Source organism: Mirounga angustirostris, unplaced genomic scaffold, assembly GCF_029215605.1.
Source record: "Mirounga angustirostris isolate CCGP_5_RB_7025 unplaced genomic scaffold, mMirAng1.0.hap1 SCAF_6, whole genome shotgun sequence".
NCBI lineage: Eukaryota > Metazoa > Chordata > Mammalia > Carnivora > Phocidae > Mirounga > Mirounga angustirostris.
Genome location: NW_026991714.1, coordinates 53158508 through 53173704, shown reverse-complemented (window position 1 = coordinate 53173704; position 15197 = coordinate 53158508). Strand labels below are relative to the sequence as shown.

The 15197-nt window shown below is 39.8% G+C and overlaps 1 long non-coding RNA gene across 2 annotated transcripts in view; it reads right to left on the bottom strand.

The window, feature by feature from the left end:
* LOC123846233 (uncharacterized) overlaps positions 1–15197 on the bottom strand; it is a 37045-nt gene that overhangs the window by 18973 nt on the left and 2875 nt on the right. Inside the window, exon 2 of one of the 2 annotated variants that reach the window (XR_010412340.1) lies at positions 14214–14395. This is a non-coding gene — a long non-coding RNA (uncharacterized LOC123846233). Of the gene's footprint in view, positions 1–14089; positions 14396–15197 lie in introns of those variants that run through there. The other variant, XR_006791231.2, reaches the window with a different exon arrangement.

The following is a 15197-nucleotide window of genomic DNA, read 5'->3' as shown; positions in this document are numbered from 1 at the left end:
TCACTAAATTCTTTCTATTCCCTAAATTTTTGCTCATCAGGAGTTCCCATCTCAAGCCTAGTCCAGATAACATAATCAAAAGTCCTTTATGTAAATCAACCTTTACAAATCAACACCTGCTTCACCCAACGCCTTCCTCCAGCACAGCAAGGCTGTGATACCAGTTCAGGCTCAACCAATTCCCCACCCCAACCAACTAACCCCACACAAACACGTGTACACACACTGAACTAAAAACAGTATTTACCTCTGGGTAGGATTATGGGGGATTTTTGTTTCTTTTTGATTATTTACATTTTCTGCTTTTTCTACAAAGAATGTGGGTAATTTGCAAGTTTTTCTAACTTAAATTTTAAAATCACACTCAAGGCCACACATACAACATTAACAGTGTTTCTCTTTGGGTGGTCAGACTATTGGGGAATTCTTTTTGTTTTTAATTTTTGAAAATGTGCAAATTTTCTAGAATAACTATAATCCCTTTTTAAGTGAAAATGAATATATATGCCTTTACTTTCCTGAGAAATTTAGTTGTGGATTTTTCTGAGAGATTTAATTGTGGATAGAGATGTGAGCTACAAGTGGGATTGGTTCTTAGAAGTGAGTATTGAAATTCTGGTCAAGAAGAAGGTCCTTTCAGAAAGAATGGGTGGATTGGTTGGGAAAAGAAAGTGGGGTGGGAGGAGAGCAGCAGAAGAAGAATGAATTAGAGATTGAATAGGTGGATTGGGAAGGAAGAGGAAGATTGATAACGAAGATGCAGGAGAGACAGACAATCCATTGGTGTGGTTGCATACTTGCATTTTAGTGGTAAACAGGACTTGTGATCAGTCATCTTCAAAGTGAAGTTCTTCAATTTTACAACTCCTAATCAAGTTTTACTTAGTTAGCCAGGATGTGAAAACCACAAGTAAAACACTAAGGTGAAAGGTGTAGTTTTAAAAGGACAGCCATGGTTTCCATTCACTTAAGGATAGGGTAGGTGTCTGTCATACTGTGACAGGGGCAGTTGAGATGGAAGTGGAAAGAGAACACAAAGAAAGTGCAGGCAAGAGGCAGCTCACTAAAACCTGTCTCTTCTGATGACTACAACAACAAAGTCCAGATGAAGTACAAAAAGCAACAACCTAAAGAATCTGAAAAGCAAAGAAACTTAAATAAGGAGGGGAGCCAAAAGCTGTAAAAGCAATTTGTGCAGGGGTGGGGTTCTCATTTTATTTCCTCTTTTGTTCACATTCTTGAGCCAAGGGCAGTCATGCAATGGAGCTGCAATGGTGGTGCTGCAGACAGCTAACACCTCAAGAGAAGTCCCTCCATCTGGAAAGACTGGGAAAGGTGACCACTTGAGCTAGAGAATATGAGAGAGAATCTGGGGTTTTTGTGTATGTGTGTGTATCCCTTCTCTCAGAGCCTGCCAAGGGAGGCACTCTAGCAGAGTCAGCCAGGATGTCAAATGGCATGGTCAGCTAAAATCCCAATAAAAACCTTGTCTTTCTGGTCAAAAAAACTGAAAAAAAAAGGGGGGGAGGGGGCCTTGTGATACTCCAGAGAATTGGAGTAAATTACTGGGTAAATTTTCTCTCTTTTTTCACTCTCCCCTTAGCACCAAAAGTGGTCCTGGTCACAGGAACTATGTAGCAGCACGGCATCCAAGACTCTAAGAGAATCCCACCTATTTGGCCCAGAGGACCAAGAACAGGGGGCTCTGCAGGTGGGGGAATGTGGGGGAATTGTGGATAGGAGGGAGTTAGAGAATTAGAGAAAGGACTCTCTCAATTCTGTGTATGAACTGGCACAAGACACAGTCTTAACCCTGAGCTGCACATGCATGGAACATATTCAAAGCAGCCTAGCAAAGATTCCAAAAATTGAGATGACAATGGAACTATCACCCACAGAATATAGCCAGACAGTCTGAAATAACCCAAGTGGATTACCTGTTAAAATACCCCAACAAGTCACGGGGCACCTGGGTGGCTCGAAGCGTCTGCCTTCGGCTCAGGTCATGATCCCAGGGTGCTGGGATTGAGCCCCATATCAGGCTCCTGGCTCAGCAGGGAGCCTGCTTCTCCCTCTCCCTCTGCCTCTCCCCTGCTCATGCTCTCTCTCTCTCTATCTCTGCGTCTCAAATAAATAAATAAAATCTTTAAAAAAAAAATACCCCAACAAGTCAACATTCTCTGGGGGATTTTAGTGGGAATCATTCATATTCAATATTCAAAATGTCTGAAATACAATCTAAAATTACTCAACACACAAAGAACCAAGGAAAGATGACCAATTTGTAAGGGAAAGACAATAAATGCCAATATCATGTCCTCCCTAAGTACATGTTATGAAATAGCCTAAGGTATGCATAGCTCCCATCTCTAGCTTTGTTTATTTTCAGGGGTTGTTTCCTTCTTTGACCCACTGTTTCTGGCTCCAATTTAGGACCCAAGATTGAAGTACAAAACAAACCCAAGTTTGGAAAGGAAAGTGGAAAAGTTTGTTCTAACAGAATGTGTCCACCTGACCACTGAAATACCTAACCTAGCTTCTTAGTTTTTATTCGTTGCTAACATTAAGTATTTATTAAGCAATCATAACACACCTACTGGGCAAGAAAAACAGATCATTGCTATGCAGCTACAGGAAAATACAGAGCCAGAGTCCCCAACCTTCAAGAGTCCATTCTGGACGAAGAGTAAACACACGCCTTTGTGTTTTCACAGATTGTGCTTACTGGGGCATTCCCAAACTCCCTTTCATGGTGACATACCTCTAGGCGATGAAATTTTCCAGAACCCACATGGGCAAAGTGGCTATGCGGAGAAAATACCCTAAAACTCAAAGTGTTTCTGGGGGAGGTAGTGGTTCTACTCATGCTGGAGGAGGACAAGGGAGATGAAATCTGAAGGAACAGACGGTTAGAGTTTCGAGTCCAGCCTCAGGGAACTGATCTCAGTAGGGCAGCTAGCATTGCTTGTGCCAACCCCATGCCTCCAGTCGTCCCACAGGCAGGTGTTGTTAGTGACCATGATAAAATGGAGTGTGGCCCGCTATGGCTAAAGAACTATGCAAATCTCCCAGATTTGAATTTGAATTGAATTAGCTATATCTTTTTTTTAAATTTTATTTATTTATTTGAGAGACACAGAAACAGTGACAGAGATAGTGAGAGACAGAGCACAAGTGGGGAGGAGAGGGAGAAGCAGGCTTCCCACTGAGCAGGGAGCCCAAAGTGGGGCTCGATCCCAGGACCCTGGGATCATGACCTGAGCCAAAGGCAGACGCTTAAACAACTGAGCCACTCAGGCGCCCTGAATTAGCTATAGCTTAATAGGCAACAATTTATTTTTATTATATGCTTGAATAATAATGTAAAAGAGAAAAAGGGATGGGAGAGAAGAAATGTTTAGAGGAAAAGGGATGAAAAAAACTGAGAAGAGGTCAGGAAAAAGTGTTATCGTATAAGCTCACTGAGGTCTTATCCTGGCACCTTGCACAATGGCTTATACATAGAGAGGCAAATTCTTGCTGAATGGACGAACAAGAGAATGAGGAAGGAAAAGGGGAGGGAAACAACATATATGAATAACTTAACTTTGTAACTAGTTTAAAATATTCAGTCTCTTTAAATGGTAAGTAAATCTGCCTTTATATAAAAAGGCAACACCAATGATATTCCAGCTCCTCTAGTTGGAAGTGTGTACTCTCAACTGTTTGTTTATCCTCTATTACAGATGAATGAGCCCTATATCCCACCCCGCTCCCTTTATGATCAGGGTATTGATCCTAGAGACAGGACCATGGAACAGAGCAAAGCTAACAGTTCCCAGTGAGACCTGAACCCATGGCTTGGCTTGCCCTGGAACTGTGCTCTCAACTAACATAAGATGAAGGCTGAATGCTTATTCACAAGAACTGACTACATACGTAAGTGGGTACACAAAATAATAAACCTCTCTGTCCATGGGGAGTCCCAGAAGAGTTTCACTGACTGACTTATACATGTAATTACTTTGTTGATACAGCCTTAATTGCCTAGCTGTCTGTACAATGAAAGAATTTAGTTTAGAGACACTTGAGCTCAGTATCTAAGGACTACGACAAGCCCACATTCCTTCTCCGTGGAACATAGGGATCTTCTCTTTCAATGGCTAAATCCCAGCCACTTGCTAAAGATGACTCAGTGCTCAGAAAGCTCTAGAGAACAAATATCAGAGGAAGAGAGCACTGCCTCTGCCAAACACCCCATTTCTCCCACCCAAGATGTATATGCCCCCTAAGTATCACACAGTCTGGAAGCTAAGGACGGGGACAATGACGACAGGTCTGGAATTGAACAATAGTCGCCCTAGATAATGTTTCTATAAGGAGAATTCTTCTATTTAAGAGACTAAAATTACTTCTCAAATTTAGTTTTTGAAACCATGGTGTTGAAAAACACTGGTTGAGAATCTGGAATCTAGTGTTTATTGAGGTTATCTGGGCCCTTCCATACTCTGACGAGCAAGCAGTGACTCTCTGGAAGAAGGGACAAATCTGGGAACCTGAGCTCAGCACCAGTTTAGAGACCCACTGCCACTTCCAGGCCACTAGAACGCTATGAAATTTAACCTTAATTATGGGTCTCATGGCAATAAGGGGTATTTGGTATAGATTTTAAGGAGCATGGGCATCCTCTCCTTGGTGACATGTCAGTTCCAGGTAAGGGAATTACAGGGTTTTGGGGGATTGTGGACTCCTCGGATACAGAAAGTCAGGCAAGGGAGACTCTGAGTGACTCAAGATTCTCAGTTTCATTTGAGTCTAACCAGAACTCCCTATTTCAAGTTTGAGTATCCTATTCTCTTCTGATCCTTTCTGGTCCCTTCCACACTGGAAACTTGGCAAGGCTATGAATTCAACAAAATGAAGTTTTGCATTTGATTTTCAACAGTATCAGCCCTGCGATTATAAGAAATAAAAAATCCTTTTAGGGCTGCCATGGAAGTTCTCTGAATCTCAGACCAAAAATTGAACCAAGAGTTTAGGGATCTGAAATTTTCACTTTTCTATAACCACTCCACTATACTACCATCCTGCAGTGTTGTCCTTGCAGGGGTTGCTACTGCCATGTGCACAGCCGCTGGGGCCCCCAAAGCACCTGCTTCAGTTGACATTTCATTACAGTCAAACATGTGTGATCATTTGATTGTTATGCCATTGAGTGTCATGTAGTACCAGCATTGTATTTCCCATTGGCAAGGGGCTCAGACCAAACCAACCCCAAAAGACAATCATGGAGGTTTTCTTCTAGGATATTCTTGGTACGAATTTCCATTTTAGTCAGGGTCCAGTCAAGAGACAGAAACCACCAGTAATTCAAACAGGGAAAGCCTAATATAAAGAACTATTCACTCCGTTAAAAGGTGGCTAGTTAGTGAAAAAGGCAAAAGAGAAACTTATGTTGTCATAGAGGTGGTGACCACAGACTATGGCTATCACATATAGGGCTAAAGGAATGGTAAACAAGAAGGAAACTTCAAAATATAGAGAAGGGATGTACCAGGCAAAGATTTAGGCCTCTCCGGGATGGCTTAGCTGCTAAAGAAACATGCCACCCACCACTGGGATGAAGAAGAAATCTTCTAGAAGACATTTACTTGCTGGAGCCATGGGAGCAATCCATCGCCACAAAGAATACTGCTGGGGCCAGTATTGAGAGAATCCCTCCAGCACACCTTCCACCCCCAGTCTGAGCCTAACATCAACCCCACTGGCAGAGAAAAACTACAGTTTGCACAGTACAGCTCCAGGATTGTAAAGTAGGACAAAGACAAAGGTGGATTTGGATCTAAGGGAAAATAAACTAATAACCGAAACACCTGAATACAGGGGCTGGTAGTAAAGATGGAGGGACATGAACAATTACAAGATATACATGAGAGGCAAAATCACTGAACTTGGACTTACTCCTGGGAGGTAAGTAAAAGGAGTCAGGATGACTTTCTTCAAGAGAGAAGGGGAAAACTGGGGATGTCCAGTCTTGTATCAAATGAGTTTTTGTGGGGAAAATAGGGAATTAAGAATTACATTTTGGGCATATGTCATAAGATGCACACAGGTCAAGGCGTTAAATGGGCAGATAGGTGGCAATACAAATCTTGAGTTTGGCCAAAGATAAAAATGAGCATTATCGGCATATAGATGCTACTTAAGGCCACAGGACTCGATGATATCACCTCCAAAGGAACTAGAGATAGATGAAACAGTCAAGGAATGTGCCCTGAGAAGCTCCAGCATGTAGAAATCAGAGAAGAGATGAGGAGTCAGTAAAGGAAACAGAGAAGTCAGGGAGAGGAGGAAAAAATCAGGAGAATGGCGTTATGGAAGCAGAGAAAGAAATGCTTCCCTAAAAAGGGATCAACTTTGTCTAATATGTTGAAAGTGAAGAAAAGCTTCCATTGGCTTTAACAAGATGAGTTTTAATGGATAGAGGAAGAGAAAAAGAGAGGAACAGAGAAATGAGTGGAAGCAAGAGGAAATGTTGGGACAACAGAGCTGTCCAATATGGTAGCCTCTAGCCACAGGTAGCTACTGAGCACTTGAAATGTGACTGTGCAAAGTGAGATGTGCTGTAAGTATAAATTACACAAAGACTTGGTACAAAAAATATTAAATAATCTCATTAATAATTTTTATATTAATTGCATATTAAAATGAGTTTTGTAGATACTGGGTTAAATAAAATACATTACAATTAATTTTACCTTTCTTTTTACTTTTTTAACATGACTGCCATAAAATTTTTAATTACATGTGTGGCTCACATTATATTCCCGTTGGAGTGAACTGTACTAGAGCATGTTTGTATGCTAATAGAACGAGCAGAAGAGAAGCACAGGTTGATGACGTAGGAAGAAAAAGAGTGAACAGAAGAGGGAAGACCTGAATAAGTTTAAGTAGATGAGAGGAGGGATACAATCACAGGTGGGCAGACAGAAAGATAGGTGTCATAGGCAGATATTTGTCTTATCCCTTATTTTTAATTTTTTTTAAGATCTATTTATTTATTTATTTTTTATTTGAAAGAGAGGGGGTGGAGGGAGAGAGAGAATCTCCAGCAGACTCCCTGCTGAGCATGGAACCAGACATGGGGCTCAATCTCACAACCCTGAGATCATGACCTGAGCCAAAAAACAAGAGTTGGACATTCAACCAACAGCCACCCAGATACCCCTGTCCTATCTTTTAAAAGGAGACACAATCCATTCATTTTAAATAGTCATTGAAGGCTTAATAAACATTTGTCAAGGTCTAGGTTGCAAATAAAATCTCTATATGCTTCTGAAGGTACAGATCAAATTGCAATAAAACAAGAAATTAATAAGAAAAAAATATCAAACCCAATCTAATCACATGAACATTATAAAACAGTTTTCTAAATAACTCTTGGGTTAAAGCGGAAATCAATACTAAAATACAGAATGTTTAGAAATTAATAAAACCCACTACATTTCAAATCTTATGGGATACCATGAAAACCTTAACTGAAAAGAAAATTCAGAGCTTTTAGTGATCTTACTAATATATATAAATGACTGAAAATAAATGATTTAAGCATCCAATTCAAGAAACTTAAAAAAGGGGCACCTGGGTGGCTCAGTCGGTTAAGCAACTGCCATCAGCTCAGGTCATGATCCTGGGGTCCTGGGATCGAGCCCCAGGTCCAGTTCCCTGCTCAGCGGAGAGCCTGCTTCTCCCTCTCTCTCTCCCTGCCACTCTGCCTACTTCTCTCTCTATCTCTCTGTCAAATAAATAAATAAAATCTTTAAAAAAAAAAAAAAAGAAACTTAAAAAAAATCAAACCAACAGAAAATAGGAGAAAGCAATAAAAATAAAAGGAGAAATTAATGAACTAGAGAGCACAGCAAAACACAACTGCATAGACCTGATAAATAAAAAATAGGGTTTTTTTGGTCTCTGCTACAACACAAAAATCATTAGTAAGTCTGATCAAGTAAATAAAGGGCAAGAAAATACAAATATATATATATAATGGGAAAGGGAGTATAACCAAAAATAGAGTTTTTTAATTCTCAGATTTCTTATATATGCCAGTAAATTACAAAGTCTACATGAAATAGATTTTTTTTTAAGTAAGCTCTGTGCTCAGTGTGGAGCTTGAACTCATAACCCAGAGATCAAGAGTCACATCTCCACCCACTGAGCCAGTTAGGTGCCCTGAAATAGATTTTTTTAAATATAAATTACTAATATTGGCTCACAGAGAGAAAATTAGCCAAATAATCAAAGAACTTGAAAATGTAGCAAAAGATCTAACTTCAAAAAAAGCACTAGTTTCAGATGACTTTATCAGAAAGTCTTACATATCTTAAAGAACACTTAATTCCTGAGTTATTTAAATTATTCAGATAATAAAAATTATGACAAGCTTCCCAATTTACTTTAAGAAGTTTAATCCTGATACTAAAAGCAATGCCAACAAAAATAAAATATATCTTGGTTCATTTTTACTAATGAATATACATTTAAAAATCTAAAATAAAGGGGTGCCTGGGTGGCTCAGCTGGTGAAGCATCTGACTCTTGATTTTGGCCCAGGTCATGATCTCAGGGTCATGAAATCAAGCCCCGTGTAGGGCTGGGCATGGAGCCTGCTTAAGATTCTCTCTCTCTGGGGCGCCTGGGTGGCTCAGTTGGTTAAGCAACTGCCTTCGGCTCAGGTCATGATCCTGGAGTCCCGGGATCGAGTCCCGCATCGGGCTCCCAGCTCAGCAGGGAGTCTGCTTCTCCCTCTGACCCTCCTCCCTCTCATGCTCTCTGTCTCTCATTCTCTCTCTCAAATAAATAAATAAAATCTTTAAAAAAAAAAAAAAAAAGATTCTCTCTCTCTCCCTCTGACCCCTGCCCCCCACTCATGCGCTCTCTCTCTCTCTCTCTAAAATTTTTTTTTAAAATCCAAAGTAAAATATTAGCAAGTCGAATGTATCAGACTATGAGATATGTTTGATGGCAACTAACAGAAATCCTGACTCAAATTCTCTTTAAAAATAAGGATATTTCTTGACTTAGAAGTATGTCTAGAGGTAGAATAAGTTTCAGGGCAGGTTGTAGGTTCAATGACGCTATTAAGAATCTAGATCTTTTTTTTTTTTTTTTTAAGATTTTATTTATTTATTTGACAGAGACACAGCGAGAGAGGGAACACAAGCAGGGGGAGTGGAAGAGGGAGAAGCGGGCTTCCCGCGGAGCAGGGAGCCCGATGCGGGGCTCTATCCTGGATCCTGGGATCATGACCTGAGCCGAAGGCAGACACTTAACCAACTGAGCCACCCAGGCGCCCCACGAATCCAGATCTTTTCCATCATTCTGCTCTGCTGCTCTTGGTATTATGTCATTCCTGGTTTTGCAGCAACATAACTGCAATATTTCTAAGCAAAATTTCCAGAAGAAGATGAAAAACTCACTCCCTTTGATTTTCACTCAGGAATGAGAATGGTTTTCCCAGAAGTTCTCCTAGTGGACATTATGTCTCATTAGCAAGTATTGGATCGAATGCCCATTCTTGAACCAATCCCAGTAAATGACACCATACTATTTTAGTCCAGAGTATGAGAATCCCCTGTAAGACTTGTTAAAACACATATTGCTCGGGGTCCCATCCCCAGAGTTCCTGATTCAGCAGGTCTGGCATGGGGCTTGATAATCTGCATGTCTAATAAATCCTGTGGGAAGGTAAATATTCAGGAGGAAACAAAGGCAGTAATGTTTGTTTGTGGATTTCTCTAGTGCCATGTCTAAACTGTTAAAGAGTCTGTCTCCAACAAAGGGAGAATTTATGTCCTGCCTTTTATGAAAAAGAGGAGCTTTTCCTGGCTTTGCTGAGTTGCCTTCAGCTCAAAATAAATTTTATGTCAAAGAGGCATATATGGGAATAACATTCTGGTTTCTTTGCGTAGGTATGTTATTGATATTAAATCTTATTTTTTAAACCCTTATAATAAATTCATTTACTTTTAGCCAGCTTGACAACACAAGATAAGATTTTCTCTCTCTCCTTGTCTTCTTCCCAACTTTCTGTATCTATTTAGTTTTTATCCTTTATCCTCCTTTTTTTTTTTTTAATTTGGAAACAAACTTTAAATAACCTCTAACCTAGGACAAGATTACTTTCCATTTTCTTTAACAAAGACACATCATACCTCATATCTTTTTTTTTAACCAAAAACATATCCTGCCTTATTTGTATATTTTCCCTACAGAATTTTTTTCCTTATTATTTCTAGCATTTTTAGTTACATATATTGATTAGAATTTTTAACTCTTAGAAACTCTAATTTTAGTGAAAACTAGGAAGCTGCTGGTTGTGAAGTGTTTGTTATATACCAGCATTCTGTAGTAGATTGGCAAATGTATAAACATATCATTTCAGAATTTCTAGAAGCATATGCTTTTTTCTATAGATAGTTTTTTCAGTGTGGCAAGAAGATCCACACTATGAACAGACCCAAATATCTTTTGTCTCCCTGTAAGAAAAAGCCAAAGTAGGTAAATTTATATTTAGCATTTAATGTTTCAGCATTTTATCTTATTATTATCTAAATATTCAATAAATATCTAGTATATTAATTTAATTTAACTTAGTATAACTTTAAAGATTCAAGTTACCAAAAAGATTTTAGAAACTATTTTTAAGCAGCCATATTTTATAAAACATAATCATTGTTGAAAAGTTCATTTATAAACCTATTCCATTTACATGTATTTAATTCCCATTTCTAAATAATTATGTTTAGACTAATCATGAAACTGACAGTTAGCCATCATCTTTAGTTATTTTTCTTGCTGACAATTTTTGTAACATTGAATATCATAGAAGCAAAGCATCTGTTAAAAGCATCTACATGGTTTCTCTCTCTCCTTCTGTGCTTGACTTACATTAAGCAATTTATTTTAATTATATGTGTATTTTTATTATATGTTTTGTTCTTAGGATGATTTCAAAATTTTATAATCTTAAATATCTAATAGAGACAACATAAACTCATTTGAGTAGTCTTAATTTATGTAAGTGCTTATTTTTTTAAGCCAATTAAATTGAGCCCTTTTACAACTTACTTCTGGCAATAGCATCCAGAGGTCAAAAAGTATCACATACATATGAGGAATTCTTAATCGCAGGAAACAAACGGAGGGTTGTTGGAGTGGGGGGTGGGGTGGGAGGGATGGGGTGACTGGGTGATAGACACTGGGGAGGGTATGTGCTCTGGTAAGCACTGTGAATTGTGCAAGACTGTTGAATCTCAGATCTGTACCTCTGAAACAAATAATGCAATATATGTTAAGAAAAAAAAAGAAGAAGAAGGTAGCGGGAGGGGAAGAATGAAGCAGGGGAAATCGGAGGGGTAGACGAACCATGAGAGACGATGGACTCTGAAAAACAAACAGGGTTCTAGAGGGGAGGGGGGTGGGAGGATGGGTTAGCCTGGTGGTGGGTATTGAGGAGGGCACATTCTGCATGGAGCACTGGGTGTTATGCACAAACAATGAATCATGGAACACTTCATCTAAAACTAATGATGTAATGTATGGGGATTAACATAAGAATAAAAAAATAAATATAAAAAAAGTATCACATACATAACATACATATGTAGACATGCATAAACATATAGACACAAACAGAAATCTTATAGCTCTGATTCTAAAATTTTAGCCATGAGACAGGTATGATAACACAAAATTCACTAGTTTATAAAAGAACAGTTGAATCCAATTGTGTTTCTGACGGATGGAACAAGTTAAGGAAACCTACTTGGATTGCTAAAGCTTTTTTACTAGTATTTGTGTAGAAAACTTTTAGGATTTGTATTTGCCCTCCACTGGTAATCTTATGGAGGCTCTGGACTAAATTTGGGGCAAGGAAGTTTTCATAGCAGTTTGTTTTTTCAAAAAGCACACCCCCCCTTTTTTTGTATATGGTGTAAGTATATGGTGTAAGTAAGAGGGTCCAACTTCATTCATTTGCATGCAGATATCTGGATGTCTTTCTTCATTGAGTGGCCTTGGCACCCTTGTCAAAGATTATTTGACCATGTACATAAGGGTTTATTTATGGGCTGTCTTTTCGGTTTCACTGGTCTATACGTCTGTGTTTATGCAAATACCACACTATTTTGATAACTGTAACTTTGTAATATGTTTTAAAATCAGAAAAGTGTAAGACCTCCAACTTTGTTCTTTTTCAAGACAATTTTGAGGCTATTCAGAGTTCCTTGGTATTCCATATGAATCTTAGGATGGATTTTTCTCTTTCTGCAAGAAATAACTTTGGGATTTTGATAGGAATTACATTGAATCTGTAAATTGCTTTGGGTTAGTGTTAACATCTTAATAATATTAAGTCTTCCAATCCATGAATATGGGATATTTTTCCATTAATTTGTGTCTTCTTTAACTTCTTCAAGTAATGTTTTATAGTTTTCAGTGTACATGTGTTTTAAATTTTATTTTATTTATTTATTTTTATTTATTTATTTGACAGAGGGGAGGGATGGAGGCAGAAGCAGACTCTCTGCTGAGCAGGGAGCCTGATGCAGGGCTACATCCCAGGACCCTGGGATCATGACCTGAGCTGAAGCATGTGTTTTAAATTTTAAACAAAAATTTCAAGAAGTCACTCACAGGAAAATAACTTAAGTTCTCTTACTTTAACTTTATAACCACTGAGCTATTGTCATTTACTTCAAGTCTACTATTTAAAGGCAGCAATTATTAAATGTAGGAATTATAGACAGAAACTGTGCTGGAAGACAGCTTGACCCACAATCGGTTCACTCTTGAGATGAATGAGGTCCACATATTCAGAAAGCTGACTCTATAATGGAGAATTCTGCAAGTTAACTTGTATGCAGAATACTTTTTTTCCTAGAGGATAAGTAATTAAAATGTGCTAAGCTGGAGCTTATGTATACATTATTAAAAACTCCACAAGAACCGTAGCAACCGTTGACAAGTTAGACCAACATCAAGATTTTTCTGGGAGGAGTATTTTATTACCAACATTGCTTAGAAGTGCCAGATTTTGTTGATAATAACATGCAGACTGACATCATCATCATTGTTGTTGTTGTTGTTGTTTTGTTGTTGTTGTCTTTGTCTTTAAATTCTCAGGAAATGCAGAACTTTATTCCCTGTTCCTGGGGAGGGCTTCTCCCACCACTGACCTTTATTTAGCTCCCTCCTGGCAGTAGGCCTCAAAGAGTTTGAGTTCAGAAGCTAGCCGGCCACTAGTCCCCAGTGTAGTTTTAGTGACTTGGTGCTTATCTTGCTCCCTTCACCTGCTACTCTGCTTCGAGTTCCTGCTACTCTCCACTCTCCGGCTCACGGCTTCTGCTCCCTTCCGCGCCTAGGACCATCTTTTGTCTTCCACCCCTGCTGCGAACTGCTGACCCACTCTGCTGTCTTGCATTCCCATCACCAAGAGAGGGTCCCATAATAAAACACTTTGTGCCAGGCTCCCTCAGGGGCTGTTAGCCAGTTTGGAGGCCGACTGCCTTTGGGCCAACACCCAGCCCTGAGCAATCACCGAGGGCCAGAGTGGCGGGGCCATATGGTCAGCTTTCCTTTGGAGGGAGCCCAGGCAAGGCAGGCAGGCATTCAAATGGGTCCCTCTCCAAATTCCCTTTCTCCCTGTTTTCCTTCTTTCTTCTGCCTGCCTGCTCTTGTGACTTCTCTGCTCTCTGCTCTCTCTCTTTTCTCTCCCTCTTCCCCTTTCCCCTCTTTCTATGACAGTTTCTGTTATATACAGATATGGAGTTTCACAAATTTATATTCACTGCCCACTCTGTAACCGTAATAAATGCTTCCCCTTAGCACATAGGGCCTCTTATGCTTAACTAAAAGCAGATAAGAGAACTGGTTAACTTACCTCACCACCCTTCAAACAATTCTAAATTGGCTTGGGGTCTTTAGTTACCCAATAATTATACAATGTCTCTAAATCTAATCCTTTAACCACTTATGAACAAATTTCTCCCCCACCCCCAAAAAATTGTTATTTGTGGAACTTTGTAAGCAGTCTCTTTCAGGGTAAAAAGTAAACTTTCAGGGTGCTTTATTTGGGAAAATAAGTGTCAGAATTTACAACTCCAGAGCCCTGCTGAGTTATTATTCATCATTCCAGCATTTTAACAGCTGTTGTATTTTCATTTTCACTCCCACCTTGGTTTCTTTCCAGATTGCGGATGTCCTGTAGTAGATACAACAGGGAGGAGTGACCGCATTACCAAAGATAGAGAAGAGCAGTGGAGAGATTAGCAGCCCTGCTCATACAGCAGGTGGGCAGCACTGTCCTGATCCACACACAAGTTTCCCGTGCACCAGCCTTCTTTCTATTTTTATTTCTGAAATGACAATCAGATTTAACAAGAAAGCTTATAAGAATTGCTTTTAAAAACCTAATTCCACCTCCCTAACATTAATTTCAAGTTTTATGTATCTCCCCCATCACCCCCCACAACGCATAAGGATTTTTCCCTAGCTACAGTTATCACTAGGGCCACGCAGCTCTTTTATTCCCAGCTGGAGGCTGACAAACTTTGTTGTTGTGGCGGCAGGAGGTAGCTAACTGCTTCTCCAGCGAGTCGTGTAATCTAGCCCCATGCCCAGCATGTCTAGTGGGTCACAAATATTTATCAGTAAAATACGGTCAAGCCTTTAGGAGTTCACAACCTAGTTGAGACAATGAGAGAGAGACAGTAAGGCACCGTTGCTCTTCCAAATGGCCATTGCCAATCCTTCCACCTTTTCCTTCAGTCCGTCCAAAGTGGTAAAGGAAGAAGGGCCTACCAGTCAGACAGGAGTCATAGCCCTCTGAAAATCCCAGCAATCCCTTCCTTCCTGCCGTTCAGGGGTTATTTCTCAGAACTTCAAGACTCTCTCCAACCCTGCCAGCTGCCAGAAAACATCTTCCTCCCCTGATACCACAGCCTCTCCCCTGTCTGCAGAGTTAATTCCTCCCTTAGACGGTCTCCCTTTTTCACATTCTGGTCTCTCCCTGGAACGCCTTCCTTGGCCCCCCTCCCTGCCTCCTTCCCATGGTGCTTCCTGCTAGCCCTTGGGAAAAGAGCTCTAACTGCTGCCCTCCGGGAGGGACTCACCCCATGGAGCACCTACCTTCAGTGGCTTTCATATTGCAGCAAAAAT